A 25189-nucleotide genomic window follows, 5' to 3' on the forward strand; every position below is an offset into this window, starting at 1 on the left:
CATATCATTGTTATTGAATTTGCGTGCAAAATTGTAATGCGGATCCCGATTATTGCCCAAGAAAACATGGCTAGTGTTGCGACAGAGTTGCATTGGCTTCAGTTTATTCAGTGAAATCGCTGGCGAAATTTATCAGAAATTAGTAAACTAGTTTCCATACAAATTTTGACAGTTCATTTATAAGGTTTACACAATTATAAGTTTATACGGTTTACAATGCATTTATAACGTTTGATGAATACCCTTAGTATTATATTCACAAATTGTGGAAAAAGTCTATGCATTTAAAATAATAACAATCAAATTTTTATTGACTATCGTAAATATTTTTATATTCACTTACTACTTACACTCTTTGACTTTGAGTAAATTTTTCCAGTAGATACCAGTTACGGGTTAAAGTTGTTTTGCTTGTGAGCTGTATTAATAAAAAAGGCAAAGGCCTCCATGTGACAATGATTCTCCCACTTTTTTTTAAGAACATTTTTATTTTAAAGTTTTACTGTTTGTGTAATTTACACTGGCGTTACGTGACGGACGTATGACAAAATGTAAAAAAATTAAAAAAGTGAAAATTTTAAAGTTTTTCTAGATTTTCACAGCAATTAAATGTCCCCTTATTCAATAAAACTTACAACTATTGGTAGTAGCGATTTCAAGATATTAGTAAACATACGCGCTAGCGTGACGTTACGAAAAACAGAAGTGGATTTTGACTTGGGTTACAAAATTTCAAAACTTTGCGAATTGAGCAATACTCTTCATATATAAGTTTATGTAGTAATATTGGAAATTTTTAAGGTTAATTTTCCAGGTCTTTAAATGTAGAAATCTTGAATGTAAAAGTGTGTTTGCCTTGTTCAACTTTGCGTTCAACATTTGCGTTCAACTCAGCGCAGGGTTGCACGAAAAAAAAGTTGAATGGCTAAAAATATCAAAATATGAAAAAATATCAAAATATTCGCCATAAAAAGGTGTTTGCATTGTTCAACTTTGCATTCAACTTTTGGTTGAATGGCCTTTCAACTAATCGCTTTCAACAAAGTTGGTCGCCAGCCAACATTTAGCCATTCAACTTTTTTTGCGTGCAACCCTGCGTTGAGTTGAACGCAAAGTTGAATAATGCAAACACAATGCAAATTTCCATTGAAAAAGTTTTGTTAATATTGTTGCCCCACCGAACGAGACCATTTTTTGGCAAATATGTTTCTGCTTACATAACCAGTATATATTATAAATAGTAGCTAAATCGGCCTATAAATAAGTTAGATAGAGGACTTTTAATTTTTTTTTTACGCGGTAGACTGGAATCACCCATATGCGAAAAAAACCAAGCCCTGAATTATTCTCATATTTAATTATAGTTTTATTGGTAACAGTAGCCACACACGACAAACAAGTGCGCGCGCATGCTTGGCTTGCGGTGCATGTTCGTGCATGCTTGCCAAAAATCAAAAAATAATAGGGGTCTCCGTCAAAAATGATGAACTGTTGATAAACTTGATAAAATTATAAATTTTTCATTTTGATAAATGAACTGTCAAACTTTAGCTTTTGATTTTCAGTGAGCACGCTCGTCGTTTGTGGCGTGGTCTGCGAACATTGCATTCGAAACAAAAAGAACAACCTCATTTTGTGTTGATGCTTACAGTGTGCACATCGCGGATAAATGCATCCAAGCCATGCATGAAGAATATTACAACTTTTGTTCGTTGTGTTTGATCAAAACATTCTCCATAAATTTCTCTAGAAATGCACATACATGTTTTCGTCACAGTGGCTCTATTGGAGAATGTTATAGAAAATACACACTTTGACAGCGCTCTCACGAGAAAAAGAGTTTCATATGACTGCGTTTATACACGGAAACTTTTGTCATTTCATTTACACACGACGATTTTTGTGTATGCAATTGTTGTTGTCACCTGTGAACCGCTAACTCAATTTACACAGACGAACGAGAGCACAAAGCGTGTTGCCCGAGCACGAGCTCGAGATTTCAAAACTTTCGGCGGGCGCTGTAGTGTAGGGGTAAGCAGTGCGCGCTTACACTCCGCAGGGCCTGGGTTAAATCCCTGGTCAAAGCAACATCGCAAAAATAAAGAAAAAAAGGTTTTTTCTTAACAGTGGTTGCTCCTCGGCAGGCAATGGCAAACCTCCTAGTGTATTTTGGCCATTTTGTTTACATATATTTTAACATAGTTATATTTATATTTCGTCGTGGTAAGTTTCGTTTTATTGTTTTATTCATCACGAAAATGGTAGCAACGATTCTTTGATTTTTTTTTACTAAAAATCGAATGCCACTCAAAAGGTAACGTTTTTGGTCACCATCTAACCTCAACTTTTTGTTTTTACACATAAACAACGGGTTTATACCGACTCTTGCTTAACAAAGTAAAGAAATCGAAGGCTGGTGCAGGCGTGCAACAACAGCCATGGTGAAATTATAAACAGGTGAAATAATAAAACAGCTTTCTGACTTTATTTCCTCTATTTTCTTGGCATTCGGCTATTTTATAAAAAATTTCAAATAGGATAGTGTCATATATCCCTCTTCTCGCTCATTACTACACTCCACCATGACAACAGCACAACAATATTAAAAAATCTTAACAAAATAGTGGGTATTTAACGACAAGGTGGCTTCTGGGAAAAACAAAAAAAAATCTAAATTGAGAATTGTTTTTTTTTTCAAGGACACTTTTATCAAGTTTAAAAATTAAATTTGCGTTCATTCAATTACACAAGGGAACAAAAGTGGGAAAATATGTGTCTCGTGTTATTTACATGCACATTTATGATTGCCTCTTTAGCCAGCTATCATAGCATAAGGAAAGTTTTATGAACAGCAACTGCCAAGTAAATAACACAGCTTCAAACTGTTATTTGTGTGAAAATTTCTCCTTCAATTCCAAATAAATTTACGTAGCTTTAACTGAAAAATAAAATCCGCTTTATTAAAATCACTTACGTTTATAACCACATACAATAAAGTGAATACATACAAATATAAAACTTAATTGAGTAGGGAGACTAAATCCAGATGTCTTCATAGTAGAAGTAGCCTTCTTGGTGCAAGATATATCCATTACAAAACCAACGTCGGTCGGATGCTCATCTTCTCGTCGTCGCAGGATCTGTAATTTTTTTGAATAATCAAAGGAGGGTGTGCATTAAAGGTTTTTTTTTTTTAATAAGGTTCGTAAGTTTTTGTTTGGTGCCAGTTTTAAGATTAGGAAGAGGATTTCCATGCATTAATCTAAAACTGAAAATACGGAGCTATAGTTTTTTTTTATTTATTGAAAGCACGAACAACAATAACAATAAAATACATAAATATGTATACTAAATGACCCAAACTTTAAAAAATTGACAGTAATACTTATATTTCTTATGCAGTTTTCCGAAACTTTACATAGATGCAGCTTTGTAGCCCATTAAATTTTAGTATAATAAATTGCAAGCTTTAATTGGGCAAGATTCGCGTTGACTTTTGAGACTTTTTTGTTGTGGGTGTTTCGCCTTATTTTCCTTTAAACACATGCTCAGTTTTTTTATATGGAAGAAAATGAGCCATGCCGCCAGCGATTGTTTTTTTTTAATCAACCCAATCACTGTAATGTATGCATAAATGTTCGTTTTACTGAAAGCGTGCGTAAGTATTCAATTTATTTTAAATATGCAAAAATGTGTACAATCAAATGGATGTCACGTTAAAGAAAATTTTTGAATTCACAAAGATATTCTGCCTTATCCTGAGTTTCGCCTGAAAAAAAAATTCACCCGAAAATTTGTCATCCGCCCAAAATAAAACCATGGAAACCGAGAGTGAAAAGTGAACCGGTTCGGGGAAAATGAAACTCATGATAAGGCTGATTTTATTTATTTTGTTTACCAGATGTTGAAAAAACATGAATTTGAATGGAAATCCGCTTGATACATATCACTTCAATTGAAGAGATTTCTTAAAATCGAAAGATTTTTCAATAAATCAAAATAAATTTGGCAACACATACTTTACAACCTTATACATTATGACCTCACGTGTGCAAAAGCAATACTGTGAGCGGCTATTTGTGAGATAGTTTGCCATAAAAATATAATATGCCTCTTTGTATAAATAAAAACCAAAAAATTGTTCTTCAGCATTTGTTTTAATTTTGCTTCATTTCAATTTTTCATTTCCTCGTTATTTTATCTTTGAATTCAAGTTTTTAATCAATAAATAAAATTTGTTTGAAATTCAATGCAAAAAAATTACCTTGCTTCGACACTCGTCATATTCTACTTTTGCATGGACTGTGAACAGTTTAACTGATTTTTTAAGCTTATGGATATTTCAATTTAATTACGGTAGCAGCTCTTACAATCAATGACTAATGATTTTACCTTATCCTGTTTCCGAGAAATTTGCCTACCATTACGCTGAGTTCGGATGTGAATCGTTGTGGATTTGTATACATACATATACAAAAGCGCACATGTCATATGTATTCCCCAGTACTTATTTTTATTAATAAAATACGGGCAATGAAGTGCCCTTTTACTGTTTTACAGGATCAGAATGGCAGAAAATTCATTAGTGCTTTTAACATTAACATATATTAACCCCTACTAAATCATGGTAAGATCCATACATTTTAAGGAAAAATGCTGTATAGCACGTGATGTAATTAAAATCACATTTCCTAATGATTTTCTTTTCGTTTCTGGCGGCTGTTGCTCTCAGCTGTTTTGCCAAAAGTCATTAATCGGCTGTCAACATCCGTATTAAGTCAAAAATAGCAGAGTTGCGTTTTACTACATGAAAACTTCAGTAAGTGTTGCCAAGGCAAAACGTTACAATTGATAGACGCAAAGTTCAGTTCAGGTAGTTTTTCTTCAAACGACAATAGTTGGCAGTACTATTTTACTATAATAGATAAAAATATCATGTTTCTTTTACCACAAAAATTAGCTAATTTCAATATCTGCTTTTATCCCTACCAATCGAATAGATTTGCTTTTAATAGCGTACATACAAGTTCTGCCGTTTAATCACTTTCAGTGTTGCCATTGTAGTTGGATGTCAATAGTGACAGCTAGCAGCAGACGACCGCTCCATTTTTCGGCTACGCTACGCGACAGAATCGAAACGAACGACAGAACGAATATGAATCGCCTGCCTGGTTAGCTGAGTTGTAGCATAGTACAAAATGGCCACAACACTCCGGCGATGGCTGTGTCGTTCGTCGTTCGTTGCTCGTTGTGTGTCGTACGTGCGCTCGCTCGCTCATCGCTCTAATTAAAATTTAACATTATATTTTAATTAATTGAACAAAAAACTCTAGTTCTAATAAAAAAAGAAAGTGTTAAAAGCACGTTCATTCTAAAACGCCAGCCGATATTACAACAACAAGAACAACACAGCAAATGCTTAATCGGAGTTACAAATATACTTTTATGTAAATACTTTTCGCTTTCATTTATAATTATTATGCGTTTCCAACGAGAATACGATTTTCAGATTTTCACCAAAGTAAGCACACTACACCAAACTGCGAAAAAATAGGGCAGTTGAACCATTTTTTCCTAAATTACGTATAAAATATATGAATATACATATATGTATACTTATATGACTAATCAAAGTGAGATTTAGTTCCACAGTTTTTTTTTCAACATTTTATTGCATATCAATAATTAAACACAAAGCCATTTTCCGCAATATCGCACCAAATGTTAAAATAGTGTATTTTTAAGTTTTGAGCAAAATTGAACTTGGTTCTTATGAAAACAATATAGGCACAGCACGTTACAAAAAATTAAAGAAAATTCACGGAAGACGGTGAAGGCAAGAAAATTTTCTACTCGTAAGACGGAAGGTCTACGCAGTGAAACGACGACGGTTTCTCGTGCTCGTCGCTGAGCCAAAAATCAACTGTTCCTCAAGTCGCGTTCGAATTGTTCGCTCTGCGAGACGCGGCGCGGCACGAACTGCACTCAGTGCAAAGCGTTAACCGCCACAAAGGTGTGCAAAAGCCACCACAATACATCAGAATCAAAAGATTCAATAATGCGGCGCTGCAAACGAGACCGCAGCAGTTGCGTTCCGGAGAGTTAGACTACTCTCTGGAATGGAATTAATAGTGCGCGCGCGAGAGAAAATTTAATGTGCGCGTGTATGAGTTAATGTGCTGAAAATTAATACTTGTAAAAGAAGAAGCACCACGCTCGTTGTTGACGCTGACATAGCGACATCGGGTTAAATAATATATTACTTTCGCGTATATAAATCGCAATTTTTTTCTAAATTACTGTTATTTTTTTATCGTTTAGAGTGGTGATAATTTATATATTTGTAACGAATTTTCCAAGATTTTGGGAAATTGAAAACACAAAAAGTTGCAAAACTGTGTTTATCGTCGTAGTCTGGCACTCGAAAGCATCAATAAACCCCACACCCATCGTTTCAATGAACAATAGCTGCGGCAACTACTACGGGGAAAGCTGAAAACGATGACCAAGAAAATCCATACAACTTTATCATAATTTGGTTAAATAAATGAAATAAAGAGGTGAAGTGATTCTCATTTTCTTTAATCAAATATTTTGAATCCAAATAAATATCTTTTCGTAAATTGTTATATACATACATATACATGTAAATTAAAAACGTATATGTGTGTAGTTTTGAGTTTAATTATTTATTGCCTTTGTATAATCTAGTGCATAAGTTGATTGCTCGATGATTCATTGCAGATAATCGGAAAAGTTGATGAATAAAATTTTTCGTTGCATTTTGCTTCTTACAGCAAAAAAAAGCAGAAAAATAAATGTAAAATGCATTCTTTTATTTAATATTTTCGCTAAGGCTGAATTTGCTTTGAAAGAGCGGAAATGGGACAAAAGTTTTTATCATCATGATATTTAGAGAAAATAATACGCAAATAAACGTAATTGAAAATGCACAAAAAAGGAAGAAATTGTTTTGCTTCTCGTCGTTTCGGACGAATGAGTCTCATTCACAGACGGAATGAAAATGAAATCGTTATTTCTGTCGCTTTCTGTCCACTGGAGTCGAAGTATGATTGACCAAAGAGCAATTTGCATACATATATTATTGTCAATTTTTACTGACTCGCCGTTGTACCTGCAATCTCTAGTTACTCTCCCTGCGCGAGTAGTTTGTCGCTTGTCGGATGAGTTGTTGCTTTGTCGCTTTCGCTAACTGTTTATTAGCGTGCATACTTTTGAGAAAATGAGCTTGAATGCAAGAGAGTCCTATATACACATATCCATATATATGCATGTTTATTGAGGGAAAAATTAGTACGCCGATACATTTTTTACTACAAAAATGAGAGGAGTTCGTGGTCTAGGTTTGACCATCGATTTCGTCATACATTTATATGTATGACTGAATAATAGAAAACGATATTGAGATATTTAAGTGAATCCTCTACAGACTTATGGCGTTTTATTTTCTACAAAAAAATGTAGCCTTTTCATTGCCCTTTCCTTAGTATTTGTGCGAAGAGGGCACTGAGAACTCGACATTTTTTCGGTAGAAAAGAAACGCCATTAGTCAATTGACAAGAAGTAAAGTTATGCTTGAAATAGACGTCTCTATTCACTTGTGACGTAATTCCTAATAAATTTAATGAACCATGTATAAAACACCCATACATTCTTTTCAAATCTTATAAGCGCGCATCCAGCTTGTTAGCATAGATTTTGTATATTTAAAAAAGCTATATTGTATTTTGAGCTTCAAAACTCTTGTAATGTCACTGATTGGCATCGTCACCGTATATACATATGTACATACCTACCCTCCCGATTTTTTCTAAATTTAACTGCATACATAAGTAAAGTTCCTTAGTTCGCAATTGCAATGCCTTCTTGCTTCATTCTCATGTGCTGCATACAATCAGTATGGTGTATGCGCTTTGTAAATATACACACCAAAAATACCGAGTTCAAGTTGTATGACAAAAAAATCTTGAACGAATAACAGAAAGAACATTCGCACACATTCGTAATCAAAGCGACGTGAGGCTACAGTTGTTGCTAACGGTGGAAGGAGAGGTAGCATTTTTACGTCAACCACACCGTTTTAGTGCCACCAATAAGCGCAATATATCCCCTCCAACGAATTTGGCGCTCTGTTCGCAGCGTGTACACACGCCGCAGACGACTGAACTCATCGTTCAAATAGAAACGCAGCCATGAGTGTGGATCGGTACTAGCCAACTGTTTCGTGCCGGCAACAACGAACGCGACAACAATAGAATTTATTTCAGGTTTATCGTTTAGAAAGCCAGCAAGACTTGATGAGAGGGATTTTTTTCGAGAGAAAATGTCTGTGACGAGAAACGAGCGTACGAGCGATTNGTGAGAGCGATTTTTTTTCGAGAGAAAATGTCTGTGACGAGAAACGAGCGTACGAGCGATTGGGAGATTTAAATATGTATACTGAATTACATGAGCATAGGTAAAGTAGCTAGTGGATTAATCTTCATATTTGTATATACATAAATATGTACATACATTTTTATGTCTTGACGTTCATGTGTAGTAGGTATACATATTTATATTCTTACGACCGTCTAAAATATGTATGCCAATTTTTCTTTTCTTTGCTTTTTGCAATGCCCTTCTTTTTTGGCGTAGTGCCTTTACTTCACTTGACCCTTTGCGATAAAATAGAAAAAAAAAAAACTAAAATAGCCGATTAATAATTATGTCCCTGATTCAGCTTAGACGTAAATAACAAAAATAGTTCAGCGGAAAATAAAAGAAAAATCGCAGCATTTTCACATTGAATTGAATCACAATCTCATCAGCTCTCTTTATTCACCATTATAGTGTAGCCTGCTCTCTTTTACATTGAACTTAGTGATGTAATTATCTACAAAAGGAAGTGGCTCACATACCGATTATATGTATATGTGGGCGTGAACATTTATTGCAAAAATATATATGGACGGAATAAGAAATAAATAATTAATGTATTCGAACAAGAAGTTAACCATTAAGTTTAATTTAAATTATTCAGCAAAATACGAAAAGTGCATTAAGTCGTTCAGTTACATGCCAATGTATACATATACAAATATAAAGCTTCATTTGAAATATATGTATGTACATTATGGTGGTCCAAAAAGGCATGTGAAAAAGTGAAGTCGAAATTTGTATGCTCTCTCCCCCTAGGATTGTACTATATCGAAAAAATATACCCCAATTTTTTTTTTTTGAAATCAGAAAATATTTAGAGGTCGCTCAAAGTTTTCCATGTATGGGGAAGAAAAACATTTTTCGTAGAAATGGTATAGAATTAATAATACTCAATTAATTATTTAACCACTTTTTCATAGTGACTATATTTTATAGGTCCACCAAAACCACCATAAAATGCAATGGGGGATAAATAAAAAATCTTTAGTACTAAAAAATTTTTAATAAACAATTGAGTATTGTTATTGGAAGCCTCCTGAAGAGAATTGATTTTCAAGAATTCTAAACCATTTCTACGAAAAGTTGCTTTCCCCATATAAAATACATGGAAAATTTTGCTGGTGGGAGAATTAAATTTCCGACTTTACTTATTTTGAACCACTCTAATGTACATATGTATATACAATCTATAATCCACATTTCCGCGCTTATGAGTATTTAATTTTGAGCGTCAAATTTTCCTCAACAAATGACTAAAATTTATTGTTTTTGACAGGGGAGAGATCATTAAATTTCCGACTTTACTTATTTTGAACCACTCTAATGTACATATGTGTATACAAATTATTATCCACATTACCGCGCATATGAGTATTTAATTTTGAGCGAAAAATTTTCCTCCACAAACCCCAAATCAAAAACAGTCACAACTCAAAATATCCTAAACGTGTAGAAGAGGCAAAAAACTAATAGGGGTCTTCATCATAAGTGATAAGCTGTTGATAAACTTGATAAAATGATAAATTTATCATTTTGATAAATAATTGTCAAACTTTGTATGGAAATCTATTTAACCAAAGTTTATCACTTTATCAAATGACTTTGGTGGATAAATGTATAAATTTCAGCAAAGTTCAACACTGCCAGATTGCCAGGTGGTCGCTTTTGCTACGTACACATAAACAGCAAATGAACACAATGGACGGGGTAAAAATCAAACACAACTTTCCATATAAGTCAAATAATAAATAATTTTATGCAACTATTTACCAAGGTGCGTTCAAGAAAGAATGCGGATAATCTGATAAATTTAAGCAATTTATCCCTTTCTCACTTTAGATGAAGACCCCTAATGCTGCGCAAGTATGTACATCCTCATGCATACGTACTTGCATAAGTATGACGTCTGTCTAACATGTGAATATACTCATACATATGTACATACGTAGTAAAAACACGTGGACACAAAACGCACGTGCCGCTACATTTTTTTTTTAGAAAATATTTTAAATATTGAATCTGGATGACTTAGGCTGTTTAGAGTTTGCAGTAGTAGCCAAGTTATTTCTAGGCTATATGTATGCATATGAGCAAGGAGATCATACCAAGAAACATAAATATGTAGTAGCAGTAATTAGAAGAAACTGAAGAGAAGCAAACCAAATTAACGGGAAACTAAGCATGTTTTTCTAGTAAACTGAAAAACTTAAGTTTTTTACATAAATACATACTTCCTCTTACGGATTTTTTTTGATACTCTCAAATGATTTTGACCGCTGATTGGTATAATAACTTTGTTCGCATAAAGGTTGTTTCTAATAAATGAATCGAGGTAGATATAGGAGGGCGTGTGTTAATCGGTAACACAGTTCTATGGGGAAAGCTGGTGAATAATATTTTTACTATGGTGAGACAGCTTTGCCAATTTGCTGAGTGCAATGAAGTCTTTTTTGACAGCAGTAAATTTCGAATTAACTCAAAATTGATGTTTGGAATAATTCCTTACCAATACGATTATAAATTTTTGGAAAATTAACGTGACGCCGTCCACTTATGACTACATACGTATAAGTATCTCGGTAAACGTTTTATCAACTTCTGCCAAATTCGGCATAATTATTTTACTTGACACAAAAAATAAGATGGCCAAAATTTTTAAAATCTGACTAAATTTTAAAATTTAAGAAAGCTGCTCAACTATGCGTTCGCAGTCATTCGCAATTTGTCTGTTGGAAAATGGCTCTTCGTTAGTGAATTTAAATGCATTTCATTTATTGAAATTTATTGAATTGACGGCTGCTGTGGTGTAGTGGTTCAAGCCCTGGTCAAACTAGGGAGCCAAATTCCTTTAAAAAAAGGGCTAAAAAAGAGCTAAAAAAAGTCGTTGTGACTAAAAATGGTAGCTAAAATTGTTTACTTACATATATACATATGAACTCTGGAAAGAAAGCTAATATTTTATCCAACCAAAAACCTTTTTGTATAAAAGGGGAAATATACGACACCAGCTTTCTGGCTCGATAAAGTGATTGTACCATCAGGCTCGAAGCATATAACTTACCAGCATGCTGGTACAATTATTTCCTTACAAATGAGGCCGAGGAAAGATCGAAATGAAACCTGCATACCAAATTTCGTTGAGATATCTGTTTTTACTCGAGTTATCGTGTACACGGACGGACGGACAGACAGACATGGTTTAATCGACTTCTCTATTCATTCTGAGCATTTACATATACATTTGTCTATATCTATTTCGATTCGTTTTGGCTGTTACAAACAACCGTTATGTGAACAAAGTTAATATACCCTTGTGCATAAGTGCGCTCGGGTTTAAAAAAGTGTGAATTAAGGTAACGTTATGCTCTATTGAAAGTGCCAAAAATCCAAATAAAACAATCTTTTAATATTTTTCTGGGGATTTGTTGCGACATATCCCAAAATCGGAGAAAAACTTGAAATGTTTTCCAATAAATGCATTTTTTTTTTCAAACGGGGAAATATTGAATTCTCAACTTTTTAGCTTAGCAAAGAAAAATACGGTTGATTTTAAAAACTACATAGTTACTTACAGTTCGTTTTGAAATAGTTACATACAGAATTTTTGTCTTCTTATTTTACAAAAAATTACTTTGTTAACTGTATGTAGCTATTTCAAAACAAACTGCAAGTAACTAATTTTTAAAATCAACCATATTTTTCTTTGCTAAGCTAAAAAGTTGAGAATTCAATAATTCTCCATTTGGAAATAAAGGAAAATTCCGCAATCAACGGGTATTTGATGTGCACTTGAGGCATAACGTTTAAGATTTCAGAAAAGAGCTGCTTCTTAAATGCATCTCAAAACGAGATTTAACAAAAATTTGTATAGAGAATGTACGGTTTATAGTTGTGTTGGTAAGGGATTTTTCTGTTTCGTTATACCGCATTTTTCGACGTCTGAAATTGGTGAGCTAAACTAATATTCTCTTCCTCTTTTTGCATATGAAAAACCGGTTTCAGACGCGTCGGAAAGACTATAGAGTGTCAAGGCTTAATGCGTGCGCCGGGTATTTAATGTTCCGCTTCATCCGAACTTACCCCGCCTTTTTTACTTGTTTCTTTTCAGCATTTTGTCGCTGAAAGTAGGTGTTGTTTTTTTTTGCCAATGAATGCTAATTAGTTAATATTATCTAACGTGTGATTTATAAAATACTTAATCGGTATTTCCTACAAATACATTAATTCCTTCAGCCTTGATTGTCATGAAATCAAGAACTATGTAAATGTTGAGTAAAATCACATGCCCTTATCGCGACTTTGTGTTAATTCGAGTAATATTTTTCCTTTTCTCAATAGTTAATGGAAGAGTTTGAAAATCGAAGTACTATGTATACATAATTATTATTTTCAATTTTATCAAAATAAATTAGCAAGACAATACTGAATAAACAACAAGTCAAAACTGAGTGCGATCAGTAGCAACTTAACTTTTTCACATTAGAGCTTTGTGTACATAAAATTGTAGGGATATATATATGTGTATGTACGTACTGCTGGCCGCCCGATAATATACCACAAAAGACGTCACACTAATCGGTCATTCATTGTGCCGATCTTTCCGAGTTGTATTTGCTTGCACACGACTTTGTACGACATAGCCCGAACTAAAATTCATAACACACCAGCATATTTTTGTGTTCGCATTTGTATGTGCATGTTCAGATGCCTCCTCAGTGTGCTCATTTTGCGGTTGCAGTAGCAGAAAGGCACAAAAACAGCTGTTTGGGGCAGGTGTTAATTTATTCTCTTACAAGCATTGAATTTTCTACCCTCTTCGTCTGTTCTAAAACTATTTTCATTTCTTAAAGTAAACCAAAGAATATAGTGGTTGAACTCGCAAAATTTATGTGAGATGCTTATTCACTACATATGTATGTTATCGTTATATACATACATAATTTCCAACATTATGTATATCCAAATAAATATAAAAATATCAAGTGATATTCGTAAAATGCTTTTAAACCTCTTAAAGAGTTTGGAGCACAAAAGCGTTGTAATCACAGCCACCAGTTTTTTATTTAACCCACAAATTTCTAGCTCCACCGTCATTCAAACTCTAGATTTAAGTCCTTTTTTGAACCTAAATGCAATAGGACATTTGGGATTTGGGTAGTGATTTTTACATGCTGACTTCGAAAATACATATGTATTATCATATGATTCACATGCACATTAAGCAATTTCTTAGCTGGTTATAAGCAAACCCGTTATAAGTTGGCGCACATAACGGTTTACTTGATATACACAAACATACCAATGAAATTATTGCCCAAAAAATCCACGATAAAGAATAAACGATAAAGGAAAGAATAAGCATATACTTATGTAGATGTGTTAAGTTTGAAGAGCGTAAAAATGGCCAGCAAGCCGTGGACGCGTGTATGTAGTTTATAAAAATAAGTCTTACTAGGTATGTATAAAAAGAAAACAAAGACCATACCCACCAGGTAGCGGTCGACTTTGTGATGAGTGAATGAAGGTCCAACGTTAAAAAGAAATGCGAAGATAAGGTGAAAACAAGCATAAAGAAGACTTGAAAGTAAAAGTTTACGCTTTATTGCACAATACACACTTACGCATTTACATACATACATACGTATGGGTATGTAAATATGTCAATTGACAAAGCCGGACTCATTTTGTGCATCTCTCTCAATGAATGAAAATCTTTCAAAAAATGTTATCCTATGAAACAATTTGTGTAATTCACATAAAGTGATTACCTAATATCGAATATCAGGTTTACTTCAATTCTTGATTTGGATTTCATACCTAAATGAAGGAACTATATATATTAAACGCTTAAATTGAAAATGCTCTTATCATCTAAGCTTGCATATTTATACATAAGTTTTCAGTTACATAAAAAACTATGTACTATACTATAACTATATATTTACCCCTTTCACGCCATATGCAGCCTATACAACATTTCCGAGTTGAATTTTTTGCAATTATTCTTAAATTGTGTAAAGACCAGTTATTGCTACCCCACAGTGAATGGTGATCGCTAGAATTTTGTTCAGAAAATTAAAAATTTCTGTTCCAACCTGAAAAAAAGAAACGCAAAATTATAACAAAATTTCATGTTTCTTAAATAGATTCGACAGCATAATGTGTTCCTTATTAGTAAAAAATTGCACTTTCATAATTTTATACTACCTTTCTAAAGCAAGCAGTTTTAATAAAAACTGAATACAGTACTATCTCTTTATTCCGGACACATATATATCCGGAGTACTGGCCAGAATATTGAAAGCTGGGTAGTTAATGAAACAATTTTACATATATAAAATTCATATTAGAGCCTTATTCATTCAATGGTTTTATAAAATGTTCAGCTGCACATCTTATTGATTTCCCTGAAACAAGAAAGTCTAAAATTTAAAATTTTCCGGGAATATTTATCTTTTTATTTTACTTTGTCGCTGGCATTATATATTTTTTTAGTTTGATTATGAAGAATATTATCAATCGTAACCGCAACTTACCTAATTAAACAACGCGAATGAACTGAATGGGCTTTTCTATGCGAAAAATTTAATTTACAATGGAATGCAAATGACTTTCAAGTTGGATGATTTTCGACAAGCTATAGGGTGTGAAAAAAAATGCGAAGGCAAAATCGATTGTCTAACTTCAGCGTTACGTGTTCCCGTGGCCAATGATCGGGCTCCGGATAAAAATTTTGCACGAAAATGCAACAACGATGTCATCCTGATGGAACTCTGGTTCCATTTATGATCCGTTCTGTTGTTTTGTTTCACTGATAATTTGGCAGCCCACAGATATGACGCCTTTGTTTATTTTAATTTAATTTATGAGAAGCTTCTAAAATATTGTAAAAATGCGATTTTGCTCATGGAAACTTATAATTACGGACTCATAATCAGCACAAAACAGTCTATTGAAAGCAGTTTTAGCATTTGCCGCACCAATTTTTTCCCAATTTTTATTGGCCTGTTCACAAAACTGGAAAAATTTTAATCAAAGCTTCAAAATTTTTATTCAGTATTTCTAGAAAACTTTGGAGTATTCAGTTTTGTAGGCCGTTAAATTTTAGTAAACAAACAAATTGCAAGTTTCAAGTCGCTAGAAATTACCGTTGATTTTTTAGAATTTTTTTTTTGTGTGGGTGTGTTGCGCATTGTCTTTTTCCCACGACGCTCGAATAAATTCCGATTTAGCATTGTTGATTAATCATAAAGTAAACTAATTAAATATTTTAGTTTTTGGTTAATCAAAAGCTTGATTACTCGAGTAACTGAACTTTCTAACTTCTAATTAATCGAGTAATTGATTTATTTACTTTAATATTAATAGAAATTTTTAATAATCAACTACTCGCACAGCCTTTTACATAATATCGTCCCCTCAATATAACAATAGCGTATGTGCTCATACGCCATTATTTTTTTATTGCATATTTAGAATCTCCATCATTGATTCTATGTCTGGTCAAAATTTCGTCAAATTCTACTTCCACAAAGTGGGTCAAAATGTCATTGGAAAAAATGGTGTATAATTTCTTGTTCAAAAATTTCCTTCAAACAAAAAAAAAACAAAAACTTTAAAGTCGATTTTCTCAAAACCCAAAAAAAATTATACTCTATTGTTATATTGAGGGGACGATATGTGCATAATGTATATAGCAGTTGTATAGGAACGGAATTACTACATACAAAATAATATATACAAATTTTTTTAGTTATTTTCTCCGTATTAATAAGACCTACAAAAGTCTGGCATAATTCATTGCCCCTGGATTGCTTGAGTTCATTTACACTTTTCAAGGTCGTTCACTACGATATTCCTCGTACTCAGCTCTTGATATTCAGTTGATGCTTGCAAACTCATCTATTCTACCTACATATGTACATACAGTGATGAATAAAAGTTTGGGCACAGAGAATTGCAATGTGTATATGCAAACATTTTCAATTTTATTTCTTTTCGATAATTTTTTATAAAAGTATAGTAGTTCATGTTTCACCAAAAAAAAAAAAAAACGAAAAATAAAATCTTTAAACTTTGTGCAATACTCAGGAAAAATCAATAAATGTGCATACTGTTTGCATCTTTCTATTCAGATTTTTTAGAAAAGTTCTAAGCATGCAGTTTTATAGCCCATTCAATTTTAGTGTAACAAACTTGCTTTTTGGCAACTTTTTCATGCAAGTTCTTCCATACAAAGTATGTTCGACAATTTTTTTTTTGTACGGAAACGAACTCGAAAAATCAGCGCGATTTTCTAGCAACTTCAAACTTGCACTTTGTTGAACTATAATTGAATGGGATATAAAACTGAATACTGAGAATTTTTCTAAAAGATTTGAATAGAAAGTTGCAAATAGGTATGCAAATTGATTGAATTTCCCAGAGTTTTGCAAAAAGTTAAGAAATATAATTTTTATGTTTTTTGTTGGAGTAGGAACAATATTTTTATACAAAATTAGCAAAAAAAAATAGAATGAAAACTTTTGCATACATATACTCAGACAGGTTCTGCAATTCACTTCCGAGTGAAGTTCAACCCCTTTCAATATGAATTTACAGTGACTTTTGTTGAAATTCACTCGCGAAAAATTCTCTTTGCCAAAACTTTTGTTCGTCACTGTATGCATTTTCATAGCACCGTATGTACATACATATGCATGTACATTATTAGTGTGTCTACTTGTAGGAATATATTTATGCACAAGTATACATTTTAGGGTTTTCTGTTATATATTTATGACTGTGCATCGGTTAACTCACTACATATTCACGGCAATTTTGGGTGATGAAAGATATTTAGTCATACAGGATGTTTGTACATACATATGTACATATGTATGTATGTATATGTGTTATAACCTCATCTCTACTCTCTTGGAGCAGATCCTGTGAGGACAGCACGATCGTATTCATGTTTGCATGCTGTAGATACTTACATATACATACATACACATACATATATGTTTACGAAGTCCCTCGCTGACTCATGCAAGTTGCACTATATAAAATATGTAAGGATATACATACATATATATAGGCACTATACTTATGTTTGTATCTACATATGTGAATATGGTCTAGTAAATTTGTGAGCATAATATACATATGTATGTACATACTCTACGTACGCATCGTAAATATAAATTCTGGGATTCTTTGTTACAGCGATATGTGCTGGCTGGGACAACAAAGGTAGCATTGACATCTGTCCACAGTTCTCTCCACACGCGCATACGTCTTATGCACATACATAAGTATTTAATTATGTATGTATTTGTATATAAATTTGTGTCGGAATGCACCATACGTGGATAACAAGTTCAACGACTTCGTTATTTCGCAACCAATTTTTAATTTTTAGGTCATACACCTTTTGACAGATACATACTTGCTGGTAGAAAATTTGTCTTCGCATGATTTCTTCATGATTAGACATTATAAATTTGGAATCCTTAAAATGTAAAAGTAGGCTCTAACTGAGTTAGCGCATGGTGTTAGTGTTCGCTTAGCATAGACTCTTAAAGTTAGAGTGACGAAAAGCTGTTACTAAGGGCCAGTTTTTCAGTGCACGGCTGTGGTTTAAACTAAGATTAGCCAATCAAATGTCAGCCAGCTGTTCAATTTAAACGCAGGTTACGCAATCTAAGCTTAAACTGGCACTGAAAAACCGACCCTAAGGCTAGCACTAAATCTGTCAAGCGTAATGCTACTTCATTTGTCGTGTTTATAAAATCTGAGGACCCAATTTTCTTTTGTAAAGGCATCTGCTGATTGCGATTAACGCCATAACTCCAGATAGGGCTTTGTTCAGCTATAAATTTGCAGTGTTGAGCAGAACTTTTATACTTACATAAAAAAACAAATACAAAAGACCGTAAACAAAATAAAAATATTAAAAATCCACCCGGACTCTTATTCGCTTCAAACGTGCACTAAAAGTTCTTTCCAAGTTGCTTCTTTAATTTTATCTCACTAGAACAAAGTATGTAATCGGGAGTATATGAGCAAACCTCAGGAGTCGATACATTTTTTTTTTGTATAAAGAACAAGATTCCATCGCGAAATTGTACTTAAATGAAAACTTAAAAACATATGCTAAAAAAGAAAAAAAAATAACCACTCATTCTCATATAGGTACCCCTATACGCAAACATCTAACACGTTTACTCACACGCACGAACCTCTATCCTAATCTCAGTCATTATACTGGTTACAAACGGGCTCACTTATCTGCATAAACAGCCTTTATTCGCATTAACTTATGCATTTTCTTCTTTCAAAACCGCATAAGCAGCCGAACAAATCCACGAAATTTTTGGGAATTAACTCGGATCAGGGGAACTTTCGATGCCAACACTGGTAAAAACAGCCAGCTGTTGTCTTTACAATTTTTCAATTCCTTAGAAGTAATATCAAAATAATTTTTTTATTTTTAAATTACATTACAATTCGAAGTAATTACGTGGTAGTAATGTAATTTTTTCCAGTTCCTTTGAAAGGAATTGAGATTGTGATACATTGTTTTCAATTCAGTTGAAAGGAATTGAAAAATAAGATTTTTGAAAAAAAAAGTATTAAATAACACTGGTTTACAGCAAAAAATGTTCTATGGATGCCACTATCCAATTCCTATGTAGAATTGCTCGGTGATTCCGAAAATCGAGATAATTTTTTTTTCTATGGATAACTTTTCGAGATATTTGCAATTTACCGTCATTCAAATTAAAAAAAGAGTGGTTTCACTTAATCACGTATATTTTATGAAACCAATTGAATAATCGTAATACGAGAAACGGTAAATGAAATCTAATAAAAATCTCAATAAATCATGGTATATACATCACTTTTCGATAGCTCTAATAGTTTCTCAGAATTGAATTAATCATTTATGGCACCCCTTGTTTCGATGCAAACACTCTACCTACTCACGTGTACGTGGCGTATGAGTAACTCCCTCTTTTCTTTTCATATTTCATACAAAAAATCCTTGCGCATTTTCATTTGACCAATCGTTACTTTCTTATTTATCAATCAAAGTGCAAAACATTTACACAGAAGCTGTTATTTTTGAATTTATTCCCTGTTAAAATTTATTTATTTTTTTTTTCTCAGAAAATATCAGGGCTATCGAAAATTGATGTAATTACGGTTTATGGTGAATTTTATTTGCTTTTATTTGCCGTATCTCGTATTGCCGTATCACGATTGTTTATTAGGAAAAATTGAAAAAGCAACAAAGTCTAAGCGGTAGAAGTTATAGCAGCTATTTCGGAGATCACCACATCTCCTCATCAGACTTCTTCTACGTTTATTACATTCTGTGTGGGAACGAAGTTAGGACGAATTAAATTCCACCGTTAAACAATTTTCAAATATTTAAGCAAAAGGCACATTTAAATTCTCTAATATCAATATGAAGAAATTTTGCTTTTTCACTTGAATTGATTTCTAAAATGTTAGGTATACACGTTGCTTATAAATACATATCGTCGTTTAAAGTACAAAACTGCGTATCAAGATAATTTCAAAACCTCGTATGGGAGGCAAAAAATGTCCTACTTCACAATGGTTCTCTCTTTTAACTCTAATTATCTCTACTTTATATGTCTAAATATCGATATTTTTATATGAATGGATAAGGCTTGATGCCAGGAGCCTCCGGTGAGCAAAAGTAATTTTTGGCACAAATGTCAGTTACGAGGTTTTTCAGAACCACAATACGCGTTTTTTATACTTTAAACGACGATATGTAGCTATCTACATATTAACTTGTTTATAATATTGAACAACTCAACTTAGTACGATAAGAGAAAATATGAAATGTTAATGAACTCTTCCGAAAAAATGTGAGCACTGTGTACAACAAAAAAATAACCTCTCGCAAAACTCATAATTTTCGTTAAGTATTTGTATTTCGAACTCTATTGTGCTAATGGCAGCAGCACTTGTATTGGTGCAGACGCATATATGCAAATTGCTAGAAACATTTTTTATTGTATGTAGAGTCGGTGTCAAATGTTCTAATACAATATTCACAATTATTTTAATTTTTTTATTAATTATTTATGAAAACATAGTTCATTCTATAACATAAACCACATAAATGAAAGTTTCACACTTCATATAAAGTTCACAAAAATTCAAACAATTTTCATGAAAATTTCAAAATTTTGGAGTATGCAGTTTTATTAAAATAAAGTGCAAGTTTCAAGTCGCTATAAATTACCGTTGATTTTTTATACTATTTTTTTTTTTTTTTGGTGGAGGGAGTTGCGCATTTTCTTCCATAAAAATAGATTCTGATCACACGTTATATGGAAGAAAACGCGCAACATCTGCCACAAAAAAATTCTAAAAAATCGACCTAATTTCTAGTAACTTGAAACTTGCACTTTGTTTTACGAAAAGTTAACGTNTTCTGCCACAAAAAAATTCTAAAAAATCTACGGTAATTTCTAGTAACTTGAAACTTGCACTTTGTTTTACGAAAAGTTAACGTGCTACGAAGCTGTATACTCAAAAATTCTCTAGAAATTCTGAGTAAAAAATTTTTAATTTTGATGAAAACTTTGAATTTTTGTCAACTTTATATACAGCGTGTAAAATAATAACAGTCACACTTATGTAATTTTTTGAAATACGATGTGGTTAGCTTTATTTCGATTAATTAATGATTCATTCATAAAAATATAAACTACTAACCGACATATTTTAAGAATTAATTTCAATTTTCGTACTCTTGATTTGCAGTACTTGCTTTAAACATTTGAGAAAATTTTCGCAGGCGGTCGACCGTGTTAGTTTGATATTTCGTCCCATATTTTTGTTAAATCCTTTTTGAAATCATCCAAAGTCATGTTATTTATGTTACCTAGTGTGCTTGAAACACGGACCCAACTTCTAATCCAATGGGTTTAAGCATAAAGAAGATTGGGGTAAATTTTCCGCTGAGAAAAAAACCAGGGAAAAAATTTATTTTCACCAACTTTTCGAATTCCTCGCTTTACTTGTTGGGAAAAAATCCTGTTGAAAATAAAATGTTCCATTTCCAGACATTTGTACTGCATTAGGATCAGGTGGCCTATAAATACAGTCTTAAGATAATATTCGAAATTCCTTGGCCCTTTTATCGAAAAATTTAATTTGATGCTTGACATTTTGCGAATCGCGACTAACCCCATCGCGGGAGAAACTTTTTGGAACTATTTAAGAGTTTTCTTCTTACTATCAATTTAAATCTAAAATAAATAATTCCCTAATGTTTCCAATTAGTGGACGAAGTAACCCTTTGATGTATATGCTTTGTTACAGAATGAATATTAAATTAGAACAAGGTGTAATATTTAGTCTACTGGCTTGCGTATGATACAGATGTTTGATATTTTTATTCGCCTTTATATTGTTCAATGTAGACCTTACCCAGCTGATTAAATATTATTAAATATGTAAAAGCTCAGCATTATAATCTTTTGGGCTTTTAACCTTGAACTTGAATTGTATTATAGGTAAAAAAATTAATTTTTATTTGAATCTTTATGTGATGTGATGTTATTTGATACAAAATTCTAATGAAAAATTACTTCAGAATATTGCTGTTTTCTAACAGCGGAAATAGACGATGCTGAATTTAAAAAAATAAAAGGTAAAGCAAACATCTTGCGATTGTAGACAAAAATTGATTCTTTTCTTCATGAAAAGTTGAATAACTCAGTCAGATTTCAACCGATTTCTTAAAGCAATTTTACTCATTATTAAACGTAAATTTTGACTCAATTCAGGAGTAGTATAGTTGCTTTATAAAATAGTGCGTAAAAACATTGCCAAAGTGGAAAAGAGAAGAAACATGTGAACAAAAATTTTGTTTGCTGGGCAAACACAAACAGATTTCTTAAGTTTTCTAAAAGTTTACATATATCATTCGAAAGGTCTAAACTCGGTTGATTATCAACCAAGTTACTAGCTTATAAGTGCGGTATTCAGCTATGAAGATTTGTGGAAATTCGGGCATTTCAATTTTCAAAGATTTTTACCTGCTTATTTACCGGTTACACAATTTTTGTTACCAGCGCAGAATTGACCTGTTAATCAGCAGAATTCTCCTTTCTGTGTTGCCGAGCAAAAGGGGCGGGCCACTCATCTGTTGTAGAGGGCATATAACATTTCTTGGCCATATGAATATTCAATATGTATGTGTGAATATCTAAATGAAGAAAATAATGAAAACATAGATCAGGACTAAGGAAAAGATAAAGATGAAAATGAAGATGAATATGCAGATAAACATAAACATAAAAAACGGTAGAGACAAACATAGAGAAGAAGTGATAGGGATAAAAAAGGAGATAGATCTGAAGAATTGCGATATCATGTTATGCTATGAAATATTATGTTATGCGAAGTATTAAGATTAACTCCCCTGCACTTAGCCCATTCCAACTAATGTTATTTCCCCTCAACTCAACTCACATGTACCGTGCTTAATTTTAGCGGTTGGATTTCAACCGCTGGGCGAACACTAGTTTTTTTTAAATTTGGAAATTTTTAATAAAGCATAGACTCTTGAATATAAGTGGGTACAAAACTTTTTTGATTCGGGTCACGCGTTTGGACGCCGTACCCAACCGTACTCAACATTTCAGATAATTTTTATGCGGTTACAATGTTGGCATCGGTAATTGAACGAAAATTCTACAGAAAAATTTACGTGGATAACCAAATTGTAAAATACCCGTCCTTCCTTTTATCTCTAAACATCTTGGGTACGGTTTAGTAAGTGGCCCACCTATTTCGGGGTATTGCGTCCAAAGGGGTGACCCGATCCAAAAAAAAATTGCACACACTTGTAGCCAAGGGTCTACCCATTACTTTAACATCCACTATTGTAATTTTTGGTCACTAATTAATTTACAAATTGGGTTTGAAATATGCCCTTTTTTGTAAAATTCGGAAAATAGCTCACATTTATCACTCCTATTTTCCTTAAAGCAGCCACTTCACTAATGCATTTTTATATTCCCCTTCACTTTAAACTTTATTCGACTTGTTACAACTTTCTTTATTACTTTAATTTTAATCTATCAATCACAATTTATTAAATAAAAACATCTTCAAAACCACGCGTTTGCCTTTGGTTGCATATGCACATTAAATGGTGGCGTTTAGCTGTCAAACTGCTAAATATACAAGAAGGATGAGAGACAAAAGAAAATATGATATAACCCAGTCAGCATTAAAAATATAAACCTTTCCATGGAAAATATGTATTTACTGTCCCTGTGGCTCCTTTCGCTGAGGGTTATAATCCCTAAGTGCGGCCGAAGGCCGCCTACGCAGAAAGGTGTTCTATGCAAAAGGTGTTCGGCCCCTTTTCTTTGGCACCACAGAAAGGAGAATTCTACTGCCTGAGGGTTATAATCCCTAAGTGCGGCCGAAGGCCGCCTACGCAGAAAGGTGTTCTCTGCAAAAGGTGTTCAACCCCCTTTCTTTGGCAACACAGAAGAGAATTCTACGTAGTGAGGGTTATAATCCCTAAGTGCGGCCGAACATTTCTATCTGTCGCTTTTTTCTTAATTTCACAATATTGTTAGTTAATTTTTTTCCCCATCATTTTTTTTTTTCAAATCGCCTGATAACCAACTTGGGATAATTTCTTTTATTTAAAAATCCCACGTTTTTCGTTAGTTGGGTTATATTCCACTTGAAACTGCTGTTTGCCTCGGAAAATTACGTTTTTACCCCATTTTCAAACGGTTCCCTAGGGGTCTGTGGGCGGTCCCCAATGGGGGGGTGGGGCTTTTCGTAAAGTGGCGACTGTCCCCTTTCGAATGAGGGGGGTTTGGGGGGGGCCCCGCCCGCTCCCCCTCCACCCCCCACCCCAAAAACGGTGGGCCAATAACTAAACATTTCCCAACATCTTAACTAATGGTGGTTAAGGAAAACTTTAAATACATATTTCATAATTGTAACAGCCGTATTATTGAAATAGATTCTATGCAGCAAAATACGTAGCTACAAAAATGTAGGGATTTGTTAAAACGTATCCCGATTTACTTACAGCCTATCTTTAGAATATTTCCTACAGTTAAAAGTTGTTTCACTATGCAGATTCAAATTTTAGATCTTGGTTATTTTAGCAACCAACAAAATAAAAATTTAAACTGCGATTGCATATCGTACAAATGTATCTGCTCAAAGCTTTAGTCGATAAATTAAAATGGCACAGAAAAATATATCGATAAACATTGATGTGTGTATGATGTTTGAAAGCATGTTCACATCATACATGAATAACATAATTAATGCATGGAGCCGAACACGTCGATAATGACGTCGACGCCCCCACCAGGATTGTGGGCAGCTGCAGCAGCTCGCCAGACCTAACAATTGCTAGCGCTGGTCTGATAAATAGCATATTATGGCGACCTATGCTATCGTTAGCATCAGACCATCTGCCCATAATCATCTCGATCAATAAGCCCACCAACTTTGCTCCCGCGGATCACCGAACCTACACCAACTTCAAAAAAGCTGATTGGAACGGCTTCGCGGAAGTTACCGAGAGCAGCTTCGCCGCCCTCCCCACACCCACAGACGTACATGCTGGCGAACGCCAGTTCCGCAGGGTAGTCACTGCCGCAGCAGCTCGCTTCATACCGTCCGGACGTATCGCGGAAGTCCGCCCAAATTTCCCGGCTGAAGCAGCTGT

General features: G+C 33.5%; 1 protein-coding gene and 1 long non-coding RNA gene across 5 annotated transcripts in view; one reads left to right on the top strand and one right to left on the bottom strand.

The window, feature by feature from the left end:
• Positions 1–2183: 2183 nt before the first annotated feature.
• Positions 2184–4352, bottom strand: LOC108358953 (uncharacterized). Its single transcript, XR_001846858.1, has 3 exons — positions 4265–4352; positions 3009–3268; positions 2184–2938 (listed from the first exon to the last, which is right to left on the bottom strand). It is a non-coding gene; the product is annotated as an uncharacterized LOC108358953 (long non-coding RNA).
• A 1014-nt stretch (positions 4353–5366) lies between these two features.
• LOC108358952 (putative uncharacterized protein DDB_G0282129) overlaps positions 5367–25189 on the top strand; it is a 48633-nt gene continuing 28810 nt past the window's right edge. For 2 of the 4 annotated variants that reach the window (XM_017610500.1, XM_017610501.1), the window contains exon 1: positions 6481–6560. The gene's annotated coding sequence lies outside the window, so the exon portion shown is untranslated. Of the gene's footprint in view, positions 5522–6480; positions 6561–25189 lie in introns of those variants that run through there. The other 2 variants (XM_017610503.1, XM_017610502.1) reach the window with 2 other exon arrangements.

The sequence above is a fragment of the Rhagoletis zephyria genome, unplaced genomic scaffold (genome assembly GCF_001687245.7).
Source record: "Rhagoletis zephyria isolate East Lansing unplaced genomic scaffold, Rhagoletis_zephyria_1.1 Rzeph_scaffold_00317, whole genome shotgun sequence".
Lineage (NCBI taxonomy): Eukaryota > Metazoa > Arthropoda > Insecta > Diptera > Tephritidae > Rhagoletis > Rhagoletis zephyria.